We start from the raw sequence: 22874 nt of genomic DNA on the forward strand, positions 1-22874 counted from the left end.
GCTTCGTAAACTAAATGTTTGCACTAAGCTTGATCTGATGCTGGGGTCAACACAGAGCCAAGCTTTTGCCTGCCTACCCCTTAATAGAGAATTTCCCTTGTATGTCGTTGCAAATGGTAATTGATGTCAGTGGTGGCTAGTGATCACTGGAACTGGTGTGGCAGAAGGCAGGGAGACCAACAGTGAGTGGAGCCAGAATGACATGCAGAGCTCTCATCCTTCTCCCTACTGAGTTGTACAAGGGGCAATACTGAGACTAAGGAGGAGGAAGGTGATAGACAGCAGTGCCGCCCTTTGGACTAGCCATAAGAAAGAAGGCAAGCCGGTGGGGGCTGACAGAGCAGGCTGAGGTTGGTGAGGCACTGCCCCATTTGCCCTAATGGACCAGTCTCCACTGATTTGTGTAGAGATCCTTTTTGTCATTGTGGCATTGGCGTAACCTAGTTGGAGAGGGCACTCTTTACCTGAGAGGGATTTGCTCCAAAAGAGGCTGTCTTTGGCTGTCTAGTGGTGAAATGGAGGCTACTGTAGAGCCCTATGACTCATGGACCCCAGAACAGGGAGGGCAGGGGGGCTCAAGCCCCCCCAGACTTGGCTTGGGTGGGCTGAGTCCCCCCTGAAATGACCAAACAAAATTGATAGTGGTGCAGCAGTGTTCTTAAGTTCTGGCAAAAAATGAACGGTTTCCCTCACTGCCACTACAGAGAGGTCTCCAGAGCATGAGCATCCCTTCTATAATCTATGGACACTGCACTAGGAATGCTAACAGATAAATGTGTTTATTTTGTTCTGTTTTCATGAAGGCCTGGCAGCCATCTTAGGAACAGTTCCAGTGAGCAAACTGGAGCATGCTCAGTCTCTCTTTGCTATAGCAATACAACTGCCATTTGGCTACTAGGTGGCAACACACTCAAACTACTCAGAATATTATACCTTCCCCCAGTTGCCTAGAGATTTGTCTTGGGGCATTTGCATTTCTTCCCCCCAGATTTCTGTCTCATTATTTTGGGTGTATTTTGTTCATAAAAAGGGGCTCACACACTTTCTATTTAAAAGTACTTTAACTGAACTAACAGAAGGTCTACTTCTTGGAGCTGGGAGAACTCAGGGAAGAGAGCTTTGCAGTGGCCATTTTCAATCTGTGTATTGGAGCCCTATCAAAGTTTCAAGAACAAAAGCCTGCAACACAGTGACAGAATCGTTCTTGAGTAATTATAATGGTTTATAAATATCAGTTTGAGCTAAATGCTTCTCATATACTACAGCTGAAATTGTGATACAGAAATATACAGGATTCTCAAACTTTCAAACAGTTTAACACAAGGAGGTTCACTAACTTAATGCAATTAGTTTCATAAGTAAAGATTGTAGCTTATACTACAGTTACATTGACAAGGGTAAAGATGTCATTGTTAATTTTTTTGTTCTCAACTCAAGACATTGTTTGAGCCACTAAAAAGTTTAGCTGACCTGCATAGAAAACAGAAGTCCTGTTCAGCATCAAAATAGATTTTAGATAATAGTTGTGGCATGAATAAATAAGGGATCCAAAAATAAGCTATGCAGCCCAATTTGTAGCATGTTTACACAGAAGTCAGTTGAGTTATGAGATTTACTCCAAGGTAAATGTGCATAGGAAGCAGCTGCTTAAGGCACAATTACCAACACAGAGTTCCTATCGGGGAGAAACTCCCCCAGTGTGTTCAGCAATTCTGTAAAAAAAATTAAAAAAACATTTTTTGTTCTAGAGCCATAGTAACAGCATAACTTCTTTGCAGCATGCCCTGATTTTTCAATATACACACACAAATAGAAAGAAAAAATGGTTGCTTTTTCTGATTACTTGCAGGACAATGTCCAAAAAAAGGGCCATTGCTCGATGCCTGGCTGCTGCCATCAAAGAAAACAGCTTGGCCTCAGAAGAATTGCCTAAAGACACATATCAATTCAGCAAGCTTAATGAAGACAATCAACACCTTGAAGATCATCCCCAAGAAAGAGATGGACCATCATATTCATCTGCCAAATTTGTGCCAACGAAAACCTATAAATTTTCAAAAAAGTAGGGGTAATAGGTCTTGCCAGCTGAAATGGTTTGAGAAGGTCACCTGGCTCCATTATGATGTGGATCATGAAAAGCTACTACAAAATTCTTGGTGAATTTGAAACAGCATTTGGGCTAAATACATCCAAAGCAGTGTTTGGGCCATGCTTGCAAGAACCCTACAGAGCACCAAATACAGAGCAGCAGGGGCAAAGCAAGCAGCAGAAATGTTTAGTTGTACCCTTTCAAATCTAAGATCAGAGTGCATTTGAAACAATTTGGCAAGACACAAAAATTGATGCTGGGAAATTGCTGCCTCAAATTCCAAGAGGTAGAAAACCACTAGCTTGTTTTAAGCATACAAAGACACCCACACCACCAGTGATCCTGGATGCAAAGAAAGCTCTCCAGAAGCATTTCTTTGATGTAATTGATCATATAACATCTGAAATCAAACGTAGGTTCAACCAGCCTGGAATGGACCAACTAGCAAAACTGGAAAATGTTTTAGTAACTGCTGCACGTGGAAGGCATTTCAGCAGCACAGAAGAGCTCAGAGAGCTGTGACTTTGATTTGAACAGGCTTCTGGCACAGCTGTTATTCCTCCCAACAGTCATTCCAACTGCTAAAGTAAAAACTATTGAAGACATCTCACAATCACTAAGATGACAGCCTCAGATAGTCTGAAATCTCTTAAACCAAGTCATCATGGTGGTATACCTCTTACATACCATATCTGCATCAGCAGCATCAGGAGAACGTTCTGTCAGTGCTCTGAGGAGAGTGAAGAAATACCTGCGTAATTGCATGTCACAGATGGCCTTACATATCTGCTCCTTCATGTGCACAAGCAAAAAACTGGTCAGATTCCTTTGGAAAACATTATGAATGAATTCATTACTAGACCTGCTGAATGCCAAGCCACTGTTGGCTTAAGTGTGCCACAGTAATACTTATGCTTTATTAAAACGCAAACAAGCAGTCTGTGGCACCTTAAAAAAGGTAAAGGTGTCCCCGCACTTATAGTGCGAGTTGTTTCCGACTCTTAGGGTGCCGTCTTGTGACGTTTACTAGGCAGACCGTATATATGGGGTGGGATTGCCAGTTCCTTCCCTGGCCTTTCTTTATCCCCCAGCGTGTGCCGAGTACTCATTTTACCGACCACGGATGGATGGAAGGCTGAGTGGACCTCGACCCCTTTTACTGGAGATTCTACTTCCTCCTTCTGTTGGAATCTAACTCCGGCTGTGAGCAGAGCTAAATTTATTTAAGGTGCCACACACGCTTTGTTTGTGTTTTCATATCTCAGACTAACCTGGCTACCCCTCCTGAGCCTATATTTAAGGTTTGTTGTTATTAAGTATCATACATACTTGTTGCGGATTTCATGGATGTGATAAATAGTAGATTACAAGAAATTAAAAGAAATAGTAGAGAACTATACTATTTTAAAATCTTTATTTTATTTATTTATTACATATTTTAAGATCTTTTTATTTATTTTATTGTACTTTAAAATTGGTTCTAAGATCTTTTTATTTATTTTAATTTATTGTACTTTAGTTTATTTTTAATTTTTAATTAATTTATATTAAGATCTTTATACATCTTTATTTTAAAAGTGTTACATGAAGTTCCAGTGGGCTCCTGGGAGGAAGGTGGGATATACATCTAATAATAAATAAAATAAAATAAATAATAAATGGAAAGTTGCTAACTTTCTACAAAAGACCTTGCTTTTTTCTTTTCCATATCTGACACAAAGACAGGTTAGTTGGAACTTACAAAGGATATTCCATTATCCATAAGCATTCTGTAATTTTTACTTTGAGCAGTTACTACTTGTGTTTTTTCTTTTTTATTCAAGTGTATTTATGTGTGACAATGCTAGAATATGACAGATTTATTTTTTATTTAACCCGTTAAATAAGCAGATGTAAAAATACCCTTGCAAGTAGGTTAACATGACATGACCTGTCTGCCAGTCTTGAGCAGAAAAACAGAAAAACTGTAAAAACAGTTCTGGGATCCCTGCCTATGACTACCACCTCCTGATTGTTTGCTTCACACACATGAAGTTTACATTGTTTTTTAAGCTTCTTTTGCACTAGAGAGGCATTTGTACAGCAAATGAGCATCCTGTCCAAAGCAGGCTCAACAGCTGAGTTGCACAAACCCAACTGAACAGCCACTTTAATCTTCATGTGTGAAAAAAATGTCCACAGTGTTGGAGAGATGCTCCTTGTAACCAGGATTGCACGAATTTCCAGATATAACCTCGTTACTACACCTCCATGACTTGAAACATCTTTTCCAAAGTAAATTCCGTAAGTTGTAGCATCCTGAGATTCCTGTTGAAAGTAGAGAGAGAATGCTGTACAGCCTGATAACACATGTTATATATGCTTTTCTATGGTAGAAAGTCTGTGGAACCTATCAGCCTTGCATTCCTATACAACAATGTAGATTTGAACCTAAAGCACAACATCCAGGCAGTAACCCAGTGCAACTTCATCCTTTTTCTGTAGAAAATATAATTGCCCCCAGACATAGGGCAAAAAGCAACTCAGATCAGCTCCATACACATTAGAGAGAAGAATGAGCTGATTATAACCCACAGGAAATGATATAAACCTGAGTGAGGAGGAAAGGATTGACTTCAGCAGAGCCCTTTTCCTCTTCCTCAGCTCTCTGTGCATGGGTGAGCATGCACAGTAATAGCCAACCATTATTTGCTACACCCATCCACCCAAGCAAACACATGCTTGGGAGATTTCTTCCATGTTTGCATATACTCATCTCTTTTCAGAGAAATGGGATCAATACATGACGGGCGTGCAAAGACTTGTCTTTCTCCAGTGGACACTAGGACACTCCCAAGTGGGTATTGTGTTTCTCTCCTGTTGCCCATTTCCCACATCTGTAACCCAAATGCAAACAGTAAAAAAGAAAAAGATACCCTGCTCTTTCTCTCTTGCTGTCTTATATGCTCTCAACTACCTTCCAAAACACCTGTGTGATGCCACTTCTCATATCTCCAAATTCCTCCCCCCAACCCACACACCTAGCTCCCATGTCGTTCTGTAACAACCTGTAACTCAGCATAAGCAGGGGGTAACTGAAACAATCACATCGTCTTTCTCTGTTTACCCGTGTTCACACTTCCCTTTTCTTCCTTGCATTTCACATGCATCAAGTTTTAGTCTGCTCCTGAAGGCAAGGACCTGGGCTTTTGTACTCTGTAAAGCCCCATGCCCACTGACGGTGCCATAAAAATAAATACCTAGATAGATAGATGATAATAACAAATAATATATTGACTAAATCAGCCTGTCCCAACCTGGTGTTCTCCAGATGTTTTGGACTGTAGCTCTGATAGTTAGCCATGCTGGTTAGGGCTGATGGAAGTTGTAGTCCAAAGCATCTGTAGTCCAAAGCGGGAGACTGCCCTAAACGTACATTTGATTTAAAAGTGTCTGTCTCCTGCTTTCTATACCTTACTGACATGCAGAAGTGGTGCATCACAAAAACAACAAAAAAGCTTCATGTAGAGGAGTACTGTACCTTTCTCTTGTGCACACCCTTTGCAAAGGTGTAGAAAAACACAAGGCTGCATTTCGCTTCCTAACTGTCAATCTCACACTTTTTGTTAGGAGTCAATTCCCCTTCAAAAAGGAAGGAAAGAAAAGTTAATAGAAATTATTTTTAAATTGGAGCAAAAAGCTGCAACTGACATAAGTACCACTTAGAAAGTGCAGAGCTTTTCAAATAATAGGTAGAAATAGTACCCTAACTATACCAGCCTAATTAACTGTACTTTCTTTTCAAAGGCAGAATACTAATGTTCTCGTCTTGCAGCAATTAAAAAGCATTTACCACACATTGGAACTTTTAATTAGATCTAATAAAATTAAAATAAACAAATATTTTCTCTTGAAGAGTTTACGACTTGCATCTGGAGGCGTCAAATTTCAAATAGCAATCAGCAAGAGCTTTCAGTGGCCTGACGGGAGACTTCATTGTGAACTGTTGTTGGGACCAAACTGTTTGGAGAAGTAAAACTCTATAACAGATTTTTTTTCCAATTGGGAATAAGCAGGAGATCTGGTTACATGAAGTGACTGGTAACTCCTCTCTATTTTAAGAAATGTTCTTCATTTGAAAACTTTATACTTGTGTTGCGTTCCAACATAATAGTTGAATTCTGCTTCATTCCACTTACTGAATAGCACTCTACAGCAGTGGAGGCTGGTTCCTTAGGGCAAATGGGTCAGTGGCCCCCCAACCTCAGTTTGCCCTCAGCCTGCCCCAACCTGTATCCCTCCTTACTTACAGCCAGTCAGGGGATGGCTCTTCATCTCATTGGCTCTGACTCCACTTACTATTGGGTCTCCCTGCCTTCCACTTACCAGTCCCAATGGGCACTAGCCACCATTGCTCTACAGATAATGCATGTAGATCAGAGCTTGGAAAAGTTACTTTTTTTGAACTACAACTCCCATCAGCCCAATCCAGTGGCCATGCTAGCTGGGGCTGATGGGAGTTGTAGTTCAAAAAAGTAACTTTTCCAAGCTCTGTGTATAATGTATGTATTATATTTATTACATTTGTATCCTATCTTTCTTCCATGAAACTCAAAGCAGCATACACGGATCTCCCCACATAACAATCCTGCAGAGCTTTAGCTGAGGGATAGTGATTAGACCAGGGTTGGGGAAAATGTAGCCCTCTGGATGCTATTGGACTCCAACTCTCATCACCCTTGACCATTAGCTACGCTGGCTGGGACTGAGAGGAGTTGTAGCCCAACAACATCTGGAGGGCCACAGGTTCCCCAGCCTGGACTAGACCAAGGTTACACAGTAAGCTTCATGGCAAAGTGATGTGTGTGTGTTGAACATGAGTTTCCCCAGTCCCCGCTCAACACTCTAATCATGCTACCACACTGAAATAAGTATTTCTGTGCTTTGATATGTTGTCTGTAATGTCCATGTTATAAAGCAGAGGTTGGCATTCATCGCCCATGAGTGTTATGGTGCCCACACATTCAGCTGTATCTCCAGCAGGTAGCCTAGAATCTGACCTTTTGTAAAAAAAGGTAATTCTCTAGCTGTCCTAAAAAGAAAGTTATGGAGCAAAACGTGCAGGTACCTTTCTAAGTGATTTCTGTGAAATAACCCAGTCAGGCTGTTCCTGCCTGCCAGTGTTATTAGCCAATGAGTGAAGTCAGAGCTGTGATTGGACACCAGACACCCTGGGCTCCTAAAGAGCTGCTATTTTGCCTTTTCTTTTAGTGCACTTGTCCTGCTTCTATCTTTTTTTCTAATTAGCCCTTCCTTTCCCCCCTGAAACCAGGGTGCATCTTTCCTGTGCTGGGTTTGCGAGAGATCAGGTAGTGCTTAGGAATTATTTCCTGCAAATACTCTACGCAATAAATGTGGGTGAATGTTAAAGAATCTCCCTCCACCCAAAGGGAAATGTGAAAACTCTGCAAAGAGGCTTTGATGTGTCTTATGCTTTGCAGGAGCTAAAGACCAGGGACTCATAAAGAATTCGCTGTATAGTTAACTTATAGTATAATGATATAATCTCTATTCAGAAGTAAGTTTCTTTGTGTTTAATGGGGCTTACTTCCAGGTAAGTGGGTCCAAATGGCAGTTTAGGGGTGGTATTGGGGAAAACAGGTTTCTTGTGCCTTTAACAGGTGTATGGGAGGCAGAAATTTAACATGTCAAACCTCTTCCAGCATGGAAATACAATTATGGGAAAAGTTTCATCATGACTACTCTCTAATTTTGTGTTATGCCACACCCCATGGCAGCCATTTTGTGACTGTTGCCCACAACACCCTCTCAAACGGGTTCAGAGGAGGGCAACAAAGATGATCAGGGGACTGGAAACAAAGCCTATGAGGAGAGACTGAAAGAACTGGGCATGTTTAGCCTGGAGAAGAGAAGACTGAGGGGAGATATGATAGCACTCTTCAAGTACATGAAAGGTTGTCACATAGAGGAGGGCCAGGATGTCTTCTTGATTGTCCCAGAGTGCAGGACATGGAATAATGGGCTCAAGTTGCAGGAAGCCAGATTTCGACTGGACATCAGGAAAAACTTCCTAACTGTTAGAGCCATACGACAATGGAACCAATTACCTAGAGAGGTAGTGGGCTCTCTGACACTGGAGGCATTCAAGAGGCAGCTGGACAGCCATCTGTCGGGAATGCTTTGATTTGGATTCCTGCATTGAGCAGGGGGTTGGACTCGATGGCCTTATAGGCCCCTTCCAACTCTACTATTCTATGATTCTATGAAAATTTGAAATGTGCACTCTGGTCCAAAAAAGTTGGTGATCCCCATTCTAAAGTATTTGCTGTTCCATCAGTATGAATGTGTATGGGGCCAAGTCATAAGCAGGCCTGTTGCTGAAAAGTTTAAATTACATTTTTGGCCAGAGTAGTTGAAACTTGACTGAGCTAGAAGTTGGGATAAGAATGCAAAAGGCCAGTTGGCCCAGAAGAAAGGATGCTAGAGCAGGTTCAAACATCATATATCTTTTAGTCATGGATTCAGGGATGGCACTGAACCTGTCTATTCCCAACCTGCATCTGTAAAATTGGAACAGTGATTTATCTCAGAAGGTGGTTGCAGGAGGAGTGTGTCCATTCTCAACTGCATATCACCTCCCCGTCCCAGTATTTGAGAGGGTGTGGCTAAATGATGTGTCAACTTTGCTTTTTCTCAAGTTCTTATTTTCTTGTTACATTTTGTTTGCCCCATGTCCATATCAATTTTTGTGTATGAGTGTTTTAAATTCTGCAAAATAAATAAATAAATCCATATGCATTTTCATGTGTGTTTCTCTTACGATACTCATTTTATATGCAATTCCCCTAACACAAGCAATTTCCTGTAACATAATGCATTTTTGCATTATTATTATAATATATAATTTTCATTAATATATGCATTTTTGTGTGCATCATCTTTCTTTTTGTGCACGTATTTTGGTTGAAGAACTATATCGAAAAATGCAGAGAAGTGACTTCCCGGAAGTGAGTGCTCAGCTGGTGACTGTCTCTGAGAGATCTCTGCCTCAGAGGAAGCTTTTTTCAGGTTAAAAGCCAGTTAAAAGGAAACTTTGACTGGCTTAAATGTTCTCCAAGGTATAGGAGAACCGATCAGATTCTCCACAAGACTTCGTTGAGCTGTCGGCGGCTGGAATTGATCAGGAAATTCCTGAGATAAGAAGGCATGCCGATCGGCTGAAGACGGAGTCAGGACTTCCATGCAAGCTGTACTGGGATAAAGCGAAGCGTTTTTTTTCCTTCTAAAAAAAACGTCCTTAACCAGCGAGCCTACTTCTGTCTAAATCTTATCATTTGGCTTAAATTACTACAATAAAAGGGATTTGTTTACGAATCAGCAACTGAGAAACCTGGGTGAGTCATACTTTTTCTCTTTTAAATATAATTAAGGAAGAAAGAAAATGTAAACAACTTATATATTTTTTTTTACGACAAAAAGCTGGCCTGAATTTGGAGCTTTAAAGTTTAAAAACGGATGAGAGGTAATTATTATTTGATGGAAATATATTTTGGACTATTTTTCTCCTTGGACTATTTCTTTTTGGACGAATCTGCTGCTCATATATGTTACTAATCGCTTGGTGTTGGCTGTACTGGGAACCAGGATTGTTTTGCATTCTTGGACGTAGATAAGAACTGTGTTGTGCTGGCTGGACTATAATAACAGGCCTGGAATATTAACTCTTGTTGGTGGAGGAAAAAAAAAAAGAAATAGACTGCCTCTAGGTTTTGGAACAGTGGTTAATATCAGAAATTAAAGGCTTCTTTTGAAAATGACAACTAAAAAAGCAACTAGGGCCCAGGAGCGAAGAGGTTCTATTGACCCACAGGAAGGGGCTATACCCCCAGATATGTTTCAAAAAATAATGGAAGGGATTAATGCTATAAAACAGGAAATGAAAACTGAATTGATAGATATAAAAGACTATATTAAAACACAAGTGGATGAGATTAAAGGGACAATTGGGCAAATAAAGGAGGATGCAAAAAATACTAAAGAAAAGGTACAAATCTTGGAGAATAGAACAGATATATTAAATCTGGAATTAGAAAAAAACTTGGACTATTTGGCTGTGATTGAAATGAGAAATAAAGAGCATTGTTTGAGATTCCGTGCAATCCCTGAGGAAATAGGTGAAGACATCAGAGATAAAATTGTTAATGCTTTAGTAAAATTTCTGGATTTGAATGAAGATCGGATGGAATTTGAAATAGACAAAGTGTATAGAATTAATTCCAGATATGCAACAATGAAAAAAATTCCAAGAGATGTGCTTGTTCATTTTATAAAAAAGACGACCAGAGATATGGTATTACAGCAACACTTTAAAAATACCTTTAAAATTGATGGTAAGGAAATACTGGTGATGAAAGAAATTCCTATTAGACTTCTACGTAAGAGAAAAGAATATGCTTTCCTTACAGAAAAACTTAAGCAATGCAAAATTCAATTTAGATGGGATGTTCCAGAAGGAGTGATCTTTACATTCAGACAACAGAAATATAGATTGAATACTGTTCAAAAAGCAAGGGACTTCTTGAGAAAAGCTTTAAAAGATATGGAAGAAGATAAACTCAAAGATATGGATATAATTCCTGGGAAACAAAGTCAACAAGGATACGCAGAGGAGGGGAAGGAAGATGATGGATTAAAAGGAGCATCAGGCACATTTTAAAATACACGCTTAAAGATGGATTACAAATATCTAACTTGGAATATAAATGGAGCCAACACGGCGCAGAAGAGAAAGAAAGTGTTTCATTATTTGAAAAAATTAAAATTGGATATAATTTGTTTACAAGAAACTCATATTAAGAAGAAAGATTCCAAATATTTGATTTGTAAAAATTTGGGTGAAGAATTTATTTCAGCTGGACCAAAAAAAAAAATGGAGTTGTTCTTTACATTAACCCACAATTGCTTCCTAAATTGGTATTACTGGATGATAGTGGTAGATTTGTGGGGGTTGAAATTACTTTACAGGGTACAAACATTTTGATAGTGGGTATTTATGCTCCCAATGAAGATAAAACAAGGTTTTACACAGGACTTATGGAAAAATTGTCAGAGTTTTCATATGATCATTGGTGCGTCATGGGTGATTGGAATGGGGTAATCTCACCAAAAATTGATAGGCTTTCTGAAAAAAATATCAAAGAGACACAGGGGAAATTACCGAAGATTTGCTTTGAACTGATGGAACATTTAGAATTGGTGGATACCTGGAGATATATAAATGATAACGCAAAGGAATTTACTTATTTTTCAGAAAGACACAAAACATTCTCGAGGATTGATATGATTTGGATGTCTAAAATTTTAGCGAAGGATATTTTTAAAATGGATATATTACCAAAAACTTTTTCGGACCACAATCCTGTGATATTAACCTTAAAAAAAAAAATCTTGGATTTAGATGGAGACTAAATGAATCTTTACTTCAGAATGACAAAGTAGTACAAGAATGTAAGAAGAAATTAAAAGAGTTTTTTGAACATAATTTACATAAAGGAACAAGTGAAAATATCGTTTGGGATACAAGTAAGGCATTTATGAGGGGATATTTTATTAAATGTAACTCTGAATTAAAAAAAAAGAAACAACAGAAAATGCAATTAATTTTGGAAGAAATAAAACAAAAAGAGGAAGAATTGAAAAAGAATCCAACTAAAGTTTCTATTGTAAATCAAATTAAAATGTTACAGAAACAAGTGTCAATGTTGACAGTTAGAGAAATTGAAAGGAAACTAAATTTTGCTAAACAAAGGACTTTTGAATTTGCAAATAAACCTGGGAAATGGTTAGCATATAAATTAAGAAAAGAACGTCAAAAAAATATTATTTTAAAGATACAAGAAGGAGATGAGACGCTGACAGATAATGTAAAAATCAAAAAGATTTTTCATCAATATTATTCAACATTGTACAAGTGTCAGGAAATTCCATCTGAAAAAATAGAAGAGTATATATCTAAACAGAATTTGCCTAAAATTACAGATTTTCAGAGACAAGCTATTAATGGCCCTATTACGTCAAGAGAGATATCTGAAGCTATAAACAAAATTAAATTAGGAAAGGCGCCAGGACCAGATGGGTTATCTGCAATGTATTATAAATGTTTGGAGGAAGAACTCTTGCTACCTTTACAGTCTACAATGAATTTTATTCTGCAAGAGGGAAAGATACCGGATAGTTGGAAAAATGCTAATATAACATTAATACCTAAAGAGGAGCAAGATTTAACTAAAACAAAAAATTATCGGCCAATATCTCTATTGAATAATGACTATAAAATTTTTACAATGATCTTGGCAGAAAGATTGAAAATAATATTGCAACAATTTATTCAGGAAGATCAATCAGGGTTTTTACCTAAAAGACAATTACGTGACAACGTCAGGAATGTCTTGAATGTGTTGGAATATTTAGAACAACGAAATGATAAACAAGCAGCTTTGATTTTTTTAGATGCTGAAAAAGCATTTGATAATTTGAATTGGAAATTTATGTTTCAGGTTTTGGAGCAAATGGATTTTGGAGACAATTTTATAAAATGGATTAGATCGATTTATACATCTCAGAAGGCCCAGATAATTGTTAACGGAGATTTAACGGATTCATGTGAAATACAAAAGGGTACAAGACAGGGATGTCCATTATCTCCCCTTTTATTTATTCTGGTCTTAGAAGTGCTGCTTAGAGATATAAGGCAAGATAAAAGGATTTCGGGATTAAAGATAAAAAAAGAAGAATATAAATTGAGAGCATTTGCTGATGATTTGATAATTGTACTAGAAAACCCTTTGGAAGGAATTCATATATTGATGGACAAATTAAAAGAATTTGGACCGTTAGCAGGATTTAAGATCAACAATCAAAAAACAAAGATGTTGGTGAAAAATTTAACTTTAAGGGAACAGAGAGAGTTAATGGACAAGACAGATTTTACAATAGAAAAAAAGTTGAAATATTTAGGTATCATTATGACAAATAAAAACTCAAAGTTGTTTCATAATAATTATGAAACATTATGGACAGAGATTAAGAAAGACTTGCTAAGATGGGATAAACTACAACTGTCATTAATGGGTAGAATATCTGTGATAAAAATGAATGTATTACCGAGAATGATGTTTTTGTTTCAAACAATACCTGTAATATCCTCTGATTTACCTTTTAAACAATGGCAAAAAGATATCTCTAAATTTGTATGGCAAGGAAAAAAACCAAGAGTTAAATTTAAACTACTACAAGATGCCAAAGAAAGAGGAGGACTGGGATTACCAAATCTGAGACTTTATTTTGCTGCCTGCTGTTTAGTCTGGATAAAGGAATGGATTTTATTGAGGAATAAAAGACTATTGGATTTGGAGGGCCATAATTTGAAGTGGGGATGGCATGGATATCTATGGTATGACAAAGTAAAAGTAAATGTAGACTTTAACAATCATTTTATAAGACGTCCTCTGTTGAAAATATGGAATAGATACAAACCAAGGTTTTATTCGAAAATACCATTATGTGTCTCAAGTCAAGAAGCGTTTTATAGAAGAGAAATGACTGGAAAAGAGAAATGGTTAACTTATCAAGAACTATTAGAAAATGTACATGGAGAATATACAATGAAAGAGAGAGAACAACTGACAAAGGAAGGATATAGTTTTCAATGGTTTGCCTATTTACAATTGTTAGAAAGATATAAAATGGACAAGAAAATGTATGGGTTTGAAATAAGTAAATCTTATAAATAGGATTGTGTACAAATGATGAAAATATAATTGCGAAAATGTATAAACTCTTATTGAAAATGGATATGGAGGAAGAACAAGTAAAAGAGTGTATGGTAAAGTGGGCAAAAAATTTTGGTCATAACATACAAATGGATCAATGGGAAAATATGTGGAAAAAAGGTTTGAAATTTACACTATGCTATAATCTTAAAGAAAATTTTTATAAAATGATGTACCGTTGGTACATGACTCCAGAAAAGTTGTCAAAAATGTATAGTAATGTTTCTAATGTTTGTTGGAAATGTAAACAACAAGAAGGATCATTTTATCATATGTGGTGGTTATGTAAAAAGGCAAAATCATTTTGGGCACAGATAGGTAGGAAGATGCAAAAAATTCTAAAGATAAATATTCAGTCAAAACCAGAATTTTTTTTATTGGGTTTTATGGATAAACAAATAGAAAAGAAATATGAAAGAATAATATTATATATGATTACGGCAGCAAGATTATTATATGCACAAAAGTGGAAAATGGAATCAATACCAACAATGGAAGAATGGCTATTGAAATTAATGGATTTAGTAGAAATGGACAAATTGACATGTTTACTTAGAGAAAAATCGACAGATACATTTCTTAAGGAATGGAAGCCTCTCTTAGACTTTTTGTTGAAAGATCAAAATAAAATGATGATACTGGGATTTGACGATTAATTAAGACAGCCTACGGAGAAAAGGGATTCTGTATGTATACATTAAGGGACAGGTTTGATGTATATTATATACTTATAGCTGATCTGCGACAAATTGGAAGTCAACTATTTTATTTTTATTTTTTGTTGATGTATTGCTATGTTTTTTTGACTTTGTTTTGTTTGTCTTTTGAAAAATTTGAATAAAAATTATTAAAAAAAAAAAAGAAAAATGCAGAGAAGTGCTTATTTTGAAAAAAAGCAGTTTGCATATTGGTTCAAGAAGTGTAAACCGAATGAATTTATCCCCATCCCTACTTGAAGGCCTCCTATACATATATTTTGCATATTGTTATAGGTTTGAGGATTGAGATAGATTATTTCTATGAGTCCCCTTCCAGCCTCTGGTTTGGAACCCTGCACTTTGAGGTGGGCTCTGCAGCTGAGAACCCTGCTCCTCTGGTCAAATGAGTCTCCTTTGTTAATCTAATAGTGGCTAGGTGGGCTAATGAGTCTGTCAAGTACCCATTAACTGGCAAATGGGCTATTGTTACTGAAACTCTTCAGGAGAGACCCCCCCCCCCCGACCAAAGAGATGCTTGTGTTTTTAGCTAGCTGGAGGAAAGGATGGGAGATGGAGACACACAGAGAGGCTTGCTCCCTGCACGATGGCTTCAGGATGCCTCCTATAAGCCTCATGGAAAAGCAAGATCTATTGGATTGCTGTTGAAGCATTGTGAGCAAGGTGTGCCTGAGTCAAAATGGAGGGGGAACTAGCAGCACTCCTGGAACAGATGAAATTGATGTTCCAGCAGCAAGCAGAACAGATTGAGAAAGATTGAGAGAATGGAACACCTCTCTGGAGAGAAAAGGGAGACCTCATGTAAGGAGGTGAGAGCTCTGCCTGATCAGCCACTTCAAGGGGTTGAGAGTGACCTGGGAGCCCAGCTGCAGAGCACCCAGACTGGGATGACTAGATCCAGGAAGTGGATGGGCAGCTGGAGGGCTTGGACTGTGAGGAGTTGCAGTTAGTAGTAGAGGAGGAAGAAGAGACCTGGATTGTCCAGGAGCTGCCGGGGAGGAAGACACCAGAAAGCTGGAAGCCCCAAGAATTGGAGGAGGACAGGTTGGAAAATGAAGAGGAAGATGCCTCGGAAGAAAGTGGGGTACAGGCTGGAGAAGAGATGCTGCTCATAGATTTCTCTGTTTCATATGTGCCTGCTGTGGAAGAGAAAGTAGAGGAGGAAAAGTTGGAGGCATGCTTGTGAGGGGAGCTGCCAACACCTGGAGAAAAGGCTGTGCGAGAAAAAGTGCAGGAGGAGAAACCTGAAGTGGGAGTGCAAGTCCAAGAGGAGCCTCTAGTGCCTGGAGAGATGGGTGAGATAAAATCCCCAAGTGCCTTTACCCCTTGGGTGCCCTATAATGGCTTTTCAAGGTGAGATCTGGTGGGTGCAGCTCCTGAGCAAGCTCCTACAGTGAGAGGCACCCACTGTCCTGTGAGTTTGGAGGGCAAGAGACACTGGAAGGGTTACCTGCCTCTGTTTGCGGCCATGATTTACACTGGAGATTGTGAGGGAGAACAGAGAAAATTTCTTTCTGCCAACCTGGGTGGGCTAGGCCAACTAGTCCTGAAGAAGATGCCCCCAGATAAAGACTTGTGGCAGGACTTTGATTTGGAATTTGGGGTAGGGGATGAAGTGGACTGGGCCAAGGACATGTTCCAAGGCAGCAAATGGGATGAATATGGCTGCAGTCTGCTGTATGCTGATGAGAAAACATGCATTCCTAGAGATGTGCCCCAAGACCCTGCAGTCAGCAGCAGAGATCAGTTTGGACTGGGAACTCCATGAAGCCCCAAGACAAAGGTACATATGGGCAACTGCATGGTTTGGAGGTGGGGGTCATGCTTATGGGACTGTGTACTGATTTGCTGTAGGAATTCTTCCTGATGGTTTTAGTATTGCCTTTTGAAATGCTTTTGATTTGTGCTTTTTGCACGCTTGTGGGAATATGAACTGTTTAATGATTTTTTAGGAATTATGCTGATAGGTTTTTGGATTGCTATACTATGCCTGTTAGATTTTGTGTGCAACTGTTTAGGAGACCAAAAGAAAAAATGTTTATGTTTTTGAGGGTGGCTGTGCTGCAGTGGCACAAGGCAGGACAAAGGAGCTCTGGTACTGAGGCTGTAATCTGGCTTAAACATGTCAGGAATTCACTATCTTGGGCACTGCCAAGTACGAGGACTGGGTAAGAGGTCTGGATGCAGAACTACAACTGCGAGCTCAAAGAAAGAAGTGGAAGCCTAAAGAGAGAGTAATTACTTGAAAACTTACTGTAAAGGATTTGATTGTTTTGTACTTGTGTGGAAATGCGACTGTACTATGACTATGCTTTGATGATGTCTGTTTCAATGTCTTATTAACCTGTGTCTTTTATTTCTTTATAGGAAAAGCTGTTATTCTGCTGTTTGTCTGCAGGTCTGAGACAAACCTTTTTCAGGGAAGGGGGTAGCGTTATGGGTTTGGGGGTTGAGATAGATGATTTCTATAAGTCCCCTTCCAGTCTCTGATTTGGAACTCTGCACCTGGAAGTGGGCTCTGCAGCTGAGAACTCCGCTCCTCTGGTCAGATGAGTCTCCTTTGTTAACTTAATAGAGTGGCCAGGTGGGCTAATGGGTCTGTTAAGTGTCCATTAACTGGCAAATGGGCCATGGAGATCCTATTGTTATTAAAACTCTTCAGGAGAGCCCCTCCCCTCCAAAGAGACTTGTGTTTTTAGCTAGTTGGAGGAAAGTCTAGGAACTGGTGACACACAGAGAGGCTTGCTCCCTGCCCAGTGGCTTCAGGATGCCTCCTATAAGCCTGATGGAAAAGCAAGGTGTATTGGACTGCTAATGCTTTGAACCCCTCCATCTTAAACTCAGATTGGAATGTGTATAAATAAAACCATATTTCCTAAAAGACACCACAGTTTCTGCTGACCTGCTTTCCAAAGAATTTAAACCCTGGGTAAGCACAGGGACTCCTGGAGATCTCTTACTGGTTGGAGATTGGGTAGCGCACAACAATATAGATAATCTGAATATAGATAATTTGTTTCTGTTTGTCTGGGAGCAGAATTTGGCACTACTAATCACTCTAGGGCAACATATAACAACCTGCCCAGATTCCCAAGAGTAATCTTTGGGAAAGCTCTGGAGTTCCAGTTGAAACACCTGATTTGAGTGCACTCATCCTGCCACTCTTGCTTCTCCATTGCAACCATCACTGAGATGGGCGGCACTACATGTGAGAGTTGAATTCTTCAGTTTTAGCAGAAGCTTATGAGACCTGGTAGGTGAGGCTTAGAGGCACAGGAAGATTTCTGCTGGATCTCTCCTGCATATGCCAGCATCCAAGGTTCTCTACCCACCATTTGTCGCTCGTGGTACAAAGTCAGGTATGCAACAGACAGATTCCTCTGGCTACTGTAAGGCTCAGGAAGCATCTGTGATTGAGATAAGAGTTATTGCTTTGGCATTCATTGGGCATGTTTCTGAGAATCAATATCTCACCATAATTATCTCATTTGGCTGTATGTTGAATTGGATAACAAAGTTGAATCACTGACCATGCCATCCTTCATTCACTTATACTTTCCCCGTCTCTAGCAGGGGAACGCAGCCCAAACAGCAGACAGAAGTGTATAATGAAACCCTCCTGCATCCTATAATAAGGCCTTACCCATTTCTGGTACCCATCATCTCAGCTCTGTTTCTGTAAGGAACTACACAGAGCCACAGAGTGTTGGGGCAGAGGAGGATGACATCACAAGCTAAACTGATGGTAGCATTTCAACTAAGCTGGTGTCGGTCATCATGAAATTACTGTTGATGTTGTTATTGAGTCAAGCTGTTAGCTGTCTACAGCCTGCCATTTGCTGTGGCTGATGGGTACCAGATGGGTACCTTTTTGAAGGGTGAGTGCATAACCCCTCCAATGGTTTATTTATGTAAATAGTAGGTTTTAAATATAACTCTATTATGAGGGACTGAGAGACCAGATTGCACATGCACATACACTTCATTTGATCTTCATTGGATTACTCAACACTTGCAGCTGGATGTGTCTGAGGGGATGGGAGGTGATACAAAAGTTTTTTCTGTGGAGTTTGACCTGTGTTGATTTTGCATACATGCTCGCTGTCACATGCACTTGAAGATGATAGCCATATGCTGGGAATGCACCCTTGTTGTACATATCAGCTGGCAGGACCGTTCTCAGGCATACCCTTAAGTGTAATGTGTGTACTAGGCAACTGCAGATACAGTCTGCAGCAGTTCTTGTAATTGTGGTAGCACTTTTAGCCAGTTACTGCGAACAAGGGAATTGCTGGGGATGATGGTTTTGATCTAGAGAAAGTTAGTTGTGCTTAACTCTGAATAAAACAAAAGCAGCACAGTTTTAAAGAGTCATAAAATACCACCCATGAATTTATTGTCTTCAGTTTAAAAACTAATAAAATGTTTTACCTCTTGTGGCTGTTCTAGGGAGATTATTCTGGAAATTCACTCTGTTAAGACATTTTCTTCTAATTGTCAGCCTAAATTAATGGGCACTTTATATCCATTGTTCCTGTTCCAATGTTCTCTGTTAATCTAAGTGACTCTCTCACATTCTGCTATATTAATGTTGTATTTGTAAAGTGTGGTTATCTTTCAGCTGGCATAGTAAAATAATTTCCCCTTGTTCTGCATCCCGTCTTCTGTAGGAGTCAATGCAGCAACAAAATCCAACATTATTTTCCATTATATTACATAAAATACATACATTTTCACTCTCCAAACACATACGCCATAATATGGGAATAGTGCTTCTAATAAAACTGTGAGGGCCGGTAGCCAGCCGATATTATATGGGTCAGTAGGTACTGTAAATGTGTGTGTCCTTTCCAGAGAGTCACTTGGGTAGAATTATTTTGGGAAATGGAGACAGACTAGCCAAAGGGAAAAAACTTTTAACAGCAGTGGCAGTGAAGCCAAGAATGGGTGTTCAGGGCTTCATATATTGCTTATATCAGGTTCAGCCAATGTGGTGCCCTCCAGATATTGTTGAACTACAACTCCCAGCATCCCTGAATCATTGGCCGTGTTGGTTGGTGCTGATGGAAATTGGAGTCCAACAGCATCAGGAAGGCTACAGGTTCATCACCCCTGATAATAGGTATAAGCATGTTCTTGTGCTGAATCAGACAAAAGGCCCTTCTAACCCCAGGCAGTGGCGGTGGTTGTTTTTACTCTTGACTGGCATTGGCTCTCCCAGCTGTGAAGCGGAGGTCTTTCCCCAGCCCTTCTTCCTATTATCCTTTAATGTGGGTGTCAGGGCTTTGACCTGGGACCTTCTGTGTGGCAATGTACTCTGCCACTGAGATATATGCCCCCTCCCTACATGTGCACAAGCCCCTAAGTGCATATAAAATGGCATGCTTGCAGACTGTTCTCTCAGAAAATCACCATGCCTTAGCCTAGGGATAACAGCCAACATGGTGCTCTCCAACTATTGTTGGACTGTAACTCTCATAATGCCTGATCATCAGCCATTCTGGCTGTGACTGATGGGACATACAGTCCAAAAACATCTGGAGCTATCATGCTGGTTACCCCAGATTACTTAATTTTGAGTTCATTTTTCTGAAAAACTAATCAATATAATAAATAATGATTAAAAAATGATGTTCATAAAACTGGGTCCCCCATTAGCGATGGTGAACAAGCTGGCCTCATGCCCATTAAGCCCTGGACATTGGCTGGCAAGGGGCAGAGAAGAGGCAGTGATGGTGCTCTCTGACAATTCTATGCAGATTGGCCAGCTATAGGCCTTTATGTGCACAAACATGCCACTGACAAAAGAGAGAGCTGACCAATGAACAATTATGCCTAGTGCAAGTACCACACTGTTGTTAATTTGGGCTTTAGTGTGTGTTTTAAATTGTTATTGTATTGATATTGTGCATTATTTAATATGTTTTATGATCTTTTATATACAGTGTACAGTATATACACAGTAAATAGCTTTGAGACTTTTGAAGTATACATCCAAATCTAATAAATCAAATCACATCTGCAACCCTTTGTAAATAAATAGTGACTAATATACTTCTATACTTGTGCTTGATGATATGCATCTCAAAGCCTCTTGGATCATGTAGCATCATTATATTAGAGCACTGAGGTAATCTCTGCACCTCTCACCATTTGACTAACTCACTACAGGATATGTCCTTTGGTATGCAACCATCTTACATGCTATGTGCATGCCCATGTCAACCTAGCTGTCTCTGAGAAGGTCAAGGAAGCATGGCATAGTGAGCCATTGTGAGATACGTTCACAGACATCTTCTCTTATCCAGAAATATAAAGTCACATGCAATGGAGGTGGTAGCAGTTGAGTTTCCTCTCTTGTCAATTAGAGGTGGTCCAGGTCATCTACGTAGCAAGGTGCCAGCATAACTGCTTCATATTTCATGACATTTTTTATGCAAGTGTTGGCAGTCACTGGATCCAAAAGTAGCAGAATTTACTAACTACCTTAAGTAGCAATACAGTCAATCATTATTCACTAATAGGCAAAAAACCTTGGGGTTTAAGAATGTACCTATAGCCCACAGATATTTCTATCAAACTTTAAAAAGCAGGGAAATTGGGCAGCTATAGTGAATGCACCAGGAGAGCATGAGACCTGACCTCTTCTCTGAGATATTGTACTGCCCTGCAAATGTGTCAAAATGCAAACACAATTTAGGTTGGTCTTTCACAGTCCAATCCACTTCCTGTGTAGCTTGGTAGAATTTGGTAACATATGCCTTGGAGCATATTTACTGAGTTCAGTGAGATTTACTCCCCTGCAATCATGCTTAGGATAGGTGAAACTGACCACAGGGAATGGGGAGGGGAGGAGGAGGGAGAGGGAGGGGAGGAAGGGCAGAGGGGAGGGGGGATGGGAGCAGGCAGGAGGGGAAGGGGAGGAGAAGGGCAGGTTTGATCATTTGCATATTTATTGAGTTCAGGGGGATTTACTCCCATACGATCATGCTTAGGATAGGTAAAACTGACTGGAGGGAGGGTGGGAGGGAGGGAGTGGGCAGGGGAGGAGGAAGAAGGAAGAGAAGAGGGGAGGAGGAAGGGAGAGAAGAGGGGAAGGAGTGGAAAGGCAGGTCTGATCATTTACATGGTTATTAAGTTCAATGGAATTTACTCCCATGGAATCATGCTTAGGATAGGTAAAACTGACAATGGGGGAGGAGGAGGGGGAGTGGAGATGAGAGGGAAGGAGAAAGGGAGGGGAGAGGGGAGCAGAAGTAGGGGGAGGGAGGGGATTGGAGGGGGAGGGGAAAAGGAAGAGGGAGGGAAGGTGCAAAAGGGAGGTGATAAGAGGAAGGAGGAGTGGAGCTCAGGCTTGATCATTTATTGAGTTCAATGGGTTTTACTCCCATGCAATCATGCTTAAGATAGGTAAAACTGATTATGGGGAGGAGGGGGATGGGAAGGAGGGGATGGGAAGGGGGAGGGAAGGGGGAGGGAAGGGGGAGGGAAGGGCAAAGGAAGGGGGAGGGAAGGGGCAAGAGGGAGGGGATAGGAGTGAGGAGAAGGGAGGGTGGGTTTGATCATTTGCATACTTTTTGAGTTCAGTGGGATTTATTTTTGTGCAATCATGTTTAGGACAGGTGAAACTGACCTGGGGGAGGGGCGGGGAGGAGATTGGGTGGGTGGGCACTGGGCAGAGGGGAAGCCCTTTTCCTTTCCAAAAGGAAAACATTGTGAACAGTATAATTGCTTTTCAGCGTTTCCCCCACCTTTTTATTCTACAGCAGGCACATGTAGCCTCCCACCCAAATTTAAACCAAAGCTGTGCCTGGCCATATCCACACCAGACCTTTATTTCACTTTAGACAGTCGTGGCTTCTCTCAAAGAATCCTAGGAAGTGTAGTTAGTGAAGGGTGCTGAGAGTTGCTAGGAGACGCTCTGTTCCCCTCACAGAGCTTCAATCAGAGCGGCTGACTGTTAAACCAGTCTGGCCACTGGAGCTCTGTCAGGGGAATAGGAGTCTCCTCTCCGCACCCTTCACAAACTACACTTTCCAGGATTCTTTGAGGGAAGCCATGACTGTCTCAAGTGAAATAAAGGTCTGGTGTGGTTGTGGCCTCCTGATTAGGCAACAAGCCAAGCAGCTGTGAGTCTGGGTTCTAGAACCCAGTTGGTTCTTAGTGAGCATGTCTTAGTGTCTTTAGATAGTTGGTTCTTACTGAGCATGTCTGACATTATCATTGAGTTCAATGTAA

This window comes from Rhineura floridana, chromosome 4 (assembly GCF_030035675.1).
Source record: "Rhineura floridana isolate rRhiFlo1 chromosome 4, rRhiFlo1.hap2, whole genome shotgun sequence".
Lineage (NCBI taxonomy): Eukaryota > Metazoa > Chordata > Lepidosauria > Squamata > Rhineuridae > Rhineura > Rhineura floridana.